The 5,993-nt window shown below is 50.1% G+C and overlaps 1 long non-coding RNA gene across 1 annotated transcript; it reads left to right on the top strand.

Moving 5' to 3' along the window:
- The first annotated feature begins 2,913 nt into the window (after window positions 1-2,913).
- LOC116526715 lies at window positions 2,914-5,285 on the top strand. The gene is made up of 2 exons (XR_004258236.1): window positions 2,914-3,062; window positions 5,157-5,285. It is a non-coding gene; the product is annotated as an uncharacterized LOC116526715 (long non-coding RNA).
- The last annotated feature ends 708 nt before the right edge of the window (window positions 5,286-5,993 follow it).

Genomic DNA, 5,993 nt, shown 5'->3' with positions numbered 1-5,993 from the left:
ACCCAATCAGTTCCTGCTCCATCCCTGAGCCCAGGGGCTCTGGTTGAAGGAGGTTCCAGCAGGGCAGCGGGTTGGGATAGGGAGGCGTGGTTCTGGCACGAACAGGGAAGGAGGTGGATATGGAGAAGCCAGGTCCAACGCTACTGCCTTAATTCAAGTCTGATTTGTCTAAGTGGAACTGAAAAATTTGGGGTCTGTCTCCTGGGTCCTTTGTTTTCTATGGAAAGAAGAGAACAGAAACCTTGTGGGCAGAAACCCTCGGATTTCTGGGTCCGTTTCCGCCCCACACTCACCCACAGGGCCCTAGTGGAGTTACCCTAAAGTTTCCGCCCCGCCTTTCCCCACTCGCAGTCGGTCTTACTTCTCTCTTTGAAGGACAATCCCTGCTGCACCCCCACATGTTCTTAACATGCAATTTATTTTAATTCTACAGTGTAGAAATACACACGTACAGACAGAGGTACTTGGGAAGACGCTCTGCTCCAAAGGCACCCTGAAGGCGCAGCGTTCTGTCAGGATGTACAGTTTGGGAGCGCTGTCTGGGCAGCTCAGTAGGTGGAAAGGAGAAGCAGGCATGGGATAATGACATCGGCGGCCGATGCAGGAGCTGCCATACTGACATTTATAGTACCATGCACCTTATTTATTTTCTTAGTAAAAACAATTTTTTTCTCCTCTCTTTTTTATTTTTATTTATTTATTTTTTCAGTAGAGACAGCCTTTCTCTATGTTGGCCAGGCTGGTCTGGAACTCCTGGCCTCAAGCGATCCACCCGCCTCAGCCTCCCAAAGTGCTGGGATTACAGGTGTGAGCCACCGCGGCTGGCTTCTTTTTTAAAATTTTAGATTCAGGGGATACATGTGCAGCTTTATTCCACAGGCATATTGCAGGGTGCTGAGGTTTGCACTTCTGTTGACCCTGTCAACCAAACAGTGAGCAGAGTACCCAATAGGTAGTTTTCAACCCTTGCTCCCCTCCCTCCCTTTCCCCTCTGGAGGCCCCAGTGTCTGTTGTTCCCATCTTTACATACCCGTGTACCCAATGTTCAGCTCCACCTTATACACAGGAATATGCAGTATTTGGTTTTCTGTTCCTACGTTAATTCTCTTAGGACTATGACCTCCAGCTGCATCCATGTTGCAGTAAAGGACGTGATTTCATTCTTTTTTGTGGCTGCATTGTATTCCATGGTGTGTGTAGCACGTTTTCCAAGCCACCATTGATGGGCATCCAGGCTGGTTCTGTGTCTTTGCTATTGTGCTTTATTTGTATTAGCTAATTGAACCCTCACAGCAGCCCTGTGATGGGGGCTGCTGTCACCCCTGTTTCACAGATGCAAAATTGAGGCATGGAGAAGTTGGGTCATCTGACTCAGGTCACCCAGCTAGTTCGGGCTGAGGACAGGACTCAGGGTGCTGGAGTCTTGAGTATTTTGCTAATGACTTGACTTCCTCCTCTCTGCCCTAACCGCTGCCTGGGGCACATTTGTTCCCCATACCACTCATCCCACACACATGGGCTGCCCATGGGACCTAGGCTCTGGGCTGGCCACTGTGAGAAGCAAGACAAACAGGAAAGGGTCTCAGTCCTCAAGGAGTTACACCCCAGAGGGAGATCACATCCCAGAAGGAGATCACACCCTAAAAGTTTTACTAGACAGCAGAGTAACCCGAGGGAGGAAGGAAGTGATTAGCTCTGCTTGATGAATCGCAGAGGGAGAGGCTTGAGATGATTAAGGCTGTGCCCTGGTGTGCCAGGGGCTGGACAGGGACTGCTGGCTTCCCCACACTGGGACTGTGTCTTCCTAATCTTTCTTTCATTGTTTTGTTTTTCAGAAACAAAGCCTTACTCTGTCACCCAAGCTGGAGTGCAGCGGTGTGATCAGAGCTCACTGTAGTCTCAACCTCCTGGGCTCAAGCGATCCTCCCACTTCAGCCTCCTGAGTAGCTGGGACTATAGGTGTGCACCACCATGTCTAGCTAAGTTTTAAATGTTTTGTGAAGTTAGGGGTCTTGCTATGTTGCCCACGATGGTCTTGAACTCCTGGCCTCAAGTGATCACCCCCATCACCTCAGCCTCCCAAAGTGTTGGGATTATAGGTGTGAGCCACCATGTCTGCCCCTTTTAACCCTTTTATCCCCAGTTCTTCGCATAATCCCTGGCACATGGGAGGCACACAATCCATATTTGGTGCATGAATGAAGTGAAAGAATGGCAGAATGCTATCCAGGCAGCACGAGGATCTGATAGTTCCAGTCCCAATCACAGTTGCAGCTCACTTATGTGCCTGGGAAACAACATTTGCTGCAATTGTTCTAAGCTGAGGGCGGGGGCGGGGAAGTTATTAATCAGCCTTTCTTAGTGAAGGATGAAAGGTGACACTCTCTAGATGAGAGTTCATTGAAGGAAGATACTGCTTCTCACTTCTCTTTGTCTCTCCAACAATGGGCATTGAATACTGAGCAGGTACAACCAGGGGTCAGTTCCTGTCTGTGGGTGTAGAATGGATGGGTGATGGGAGGGTGGATGGGTTTGTGTGTAAACAGGTGGATGGATGGAAGGATGGGGTGGAGGGTGGATGTGTAGATGGGTGGGTGGGCAGGTGAACAGGTGGATGGATGGAAGAATGGAGTGGTGGGTGGAAGGGTAGATGGGTGGGTGAGTGGTTGAATATGTGGCTGATGGAAGGATGGGGTGGTGGGTGGATGTGTAGATGGGTGAGTGGGCAGGTGAACAGTAGATGGATGGAAGAATGGAGTGGTGGGTAGACAAGTAGTTGGGTGGGTAAGTGGGTGAATACATGGATGGATGGAAGGATAGGGTGGATGGGTAGATGGGTGGGTGAGTGGGTGAACAGGTGGATGGATGAAAGGATGGGATGGAAGGTGGAAGGGTAGATGGGTGGGTGGGTGGATGAACAGGTGGATGGGTGGGTGAAGGGGAGATTGCACAGGTTTGAAGCAAATAAACCAAATGCTCAGACCCCCTCACCCACAGTCCTGCTCAATAACTGCATGAATCAGAAGCTGCCTGGAGCGATGCAAAAGTCACCCTTCTAAGAGGTAAACCAACTCGAACTGGTGCAAATTTGGAATAAAACAAGCCTGTTAAATTTGGTTAACAGGCTACAGGAAACAAGTCAAGCAGAGGAAAGCAATGAGAAGCTGGGAAATGTGGCCAAAGCATCCCTGGTGGAAGGGAAAATGCTGGATAATGAGTAAAGGGAAGAGGGAAGAAGGAGCTCCTGCTGGCAAAGCCCCAGGAGAAATGAGGGCTGTCCCCACTCAGGCTCCCACGCTAGCGAGCGGTTTCACCACAATGAGAAGAATATGGATTGAATTTGTACTTAAATTCAGTGAAATAGACACACAGGAGAAAAGGGGACATGAAAACAAGTCACTGAGAAACTGGGTAAGAAGGGAGAGAAGAGGAAAGATTATAGAAAAGAGATGGTCACAGAAGGGGGCTTGGGTCTGCGGTGTTGTTGACAACACCCATACCTTCCATTTCAAGGCTTCCATTTGAAGGTGGAGGCTCCCCTTCCCCACCCATCCATCTACCCATCCACCCACTACCCCATCCTTCCATCCATCCACCTGTCCACACACAAACCCATCCACCCTCCCATCACCTATCCGTCCTGCACCCACAGACAGGAACTGACCCCTGGTTGTATCTGCTCGGTGTCCAATGCCCATTGTTGGAGAGACAAGGAGAAGAAAGCAGGATGGAGTGGGGAAAGAGGCTCGGTGCCAAGGGCCTCTCCCCAACCCTGGCCTGGTCTCTGGGAGCTGTAAGCATGGATGGGTCCCTCCTTTGTTATAATGGAGCGAGCATAGAAAGTCAATACCAAGACAAAAGCATGCCAAATTGCAGGGTCTTTATTGCCAGTGGCCATGGAGGACTCACGTCTCTCCAACCCGTGGCCCCGAAAGGAGGGTGTCAAGGCCTTTTATACCCGTAAAACCACCTCGGGAGTGAGGGTGAGGGGTGGGGGTGGGGGTGAGGGGCTTCGGACATTCCGAGGGCTAGTGGATTCTGTAAATCACTTCCTGGGCAGAGATGAGGGTGAGGGGCTCCAGACATTCCAGTGGATTCCTGGGCGAAGATGAGGGTGAGGGGCTCCGGACGCTCCGAGGGCCAGGGGACTTTTGACATTCTGATTGTTACTTAAGTGGTTCACAAAAGTCAAGATTAGCATTTGTTTACACATTATCTGGGCAGAGTGGAAATTACAGTCCTTAATTACTTATTACAAGACGCAGGGGCCAAGAGGGTGTGGGTTTGGACAGCTTGCCTGTCACATTTGGGTTACAGAGAGCAGTTTCAACAGAAAGCTGAGGTATGGCTGAGGTATGCAGTTTATGGGGCGATTACCGCGTCATACTTGAGGCTGAAGTCTGGCCCCTGATTCTTCCCGAGTGGATTAGTCATTGCCCACCGGCCATTCCTCCCCCTTTCTCCAGCTCATCCTACTGTCACCGAGAAGAGGCTGCTCCCCTGCAGCCAAGACCACTCCCCAGAGATGGGGGCACTTGTGAGCCTTGGGCACCAACACAGCAACTGAGAAACTGGTGTTAACCCTCCAAGCAAGAGTTTTTAAAGGCAGGGTACATTTCAGGAAAACAGAAGTTATAGGCAAAATCATAAACCAATACCTGGAGGTCATACCTCAGTTTGGCCCCAAAAGCCAGGATATCTTGAAGCAAGGTTTACAAGCCATAGGTGGGTTCAGAGATTCTTTGATTTGCAATTGGTTAAGGAAGCAAAGCTTTGTCTAAAAACTTGGGGTCAGCAGGAAGGAATGTTAAGGTCTGGCCTATAGGAGTGACTCTCTCCAGGACCCTCAGGAAGAAATTTAGAGCAAAGAAGAGCGATCAGAGTTGAGTCTTCAGTTCCTCCTTATCAGAGGCCCACCTACCAGCAGATGGCATTTTCCATTTGGTGGGTGACACGGTTTGGATTTGTGTCCCCACACAAATCTCATATTGGATTGTCATCTCCAGTGTTGGAGGAGGGGCCTGGCGGGAGGTTACTGGACCATGGGGGTGGATTTCCCCCTTGCTGTCCTCATGATAGTGAGTCAGTTATCACAAGATCTGGTTGTTTAAACACGTGTACCACCTCACCCTGCTCTCCCTTCCTTACTTCTCCAGCCTTGTAAGACAGGACTCCTTCCTCCTCACCTTCCACCATGAATGTAAGTTTCCTGAGGCCTTCCCAGCCAGGCTTCCCATAATGCCTGAGGAACCATTAGCCAATGAAACCCCTTTTCTTTACAAATTACCCGGTCTCAGGTAGTTTTTTGTAGCAATGCAAGAACGGAATATTACAGTGGGGTCTAGGTTTTTGAAAAACAACTCAGGGGCGTGTGTTAACACTCTTGGTTTTCTGGGCAACCACACATCTCGGGGCTCTCACTTCCTTGGCTACTGTTTAAAGCGACTGTTACTTTCCTGCTTACCAACTGCTCATTTGCTTCTCCAGATCAGCAAGGTGCCTGGAACTCCCCTTGAAGAAACTCAAGATTTTTCTTTATTTCCATGTGTGGGGGAACCCAGCAGGCCTCTAAGAGGGGTTCCCGCTCTGTCTCAGGCACAGACAGCATCTAGTGATCACAGAATGATTTCATCTTAAATCGTTTTTAGGGTAAAAGGAGGGAGTGAGGGGGTCCCTAGGTAAGTGAGGTGACAGAATGAAACACAGCAGACATCCAGAGTCTCTATGAGAACTTGAGCCATCAGGGCCGTGCGCAGGAGGGGCTGGGCTGGAGATGCCTGTGTATTCCAAAGAGGAGGAGTGAGGCAGGGTCATCCCACTCGGCTTCTCTTTCTTGGCCCTGGCTTGGTAGCAGGATCGGTCTCAACAGGCAAGAGTATGGCCAAACTTGGCAACCAATGCGTTCAGTTCCCGCACACTCAGCCCAACCTGCAGAGGGGTCTGTCCTTTAATGGCTGTAAGGGGTGGGGGGAAGATAAGGGAAAGGATTCTAG

The sequence above is a fragment of the Sapajus apella genome, unplaced genomic scaffold (genome assembly GCF_009761245.1).
Source record: "Sapajus apella isolate SASKATOON/1434 unplaced genomic scaffold, GSC_monkey_1.0 scaffold51, whole genome shotgun sequence".
NCBI lineage: Eukaryota > Metazoa > Chordata > Mammalia > Primates > Cebidae > Sapajus > Sapajus apella.
This window is presented reverse-complemented; position numbering and strand designations above follow the sequence as displayed.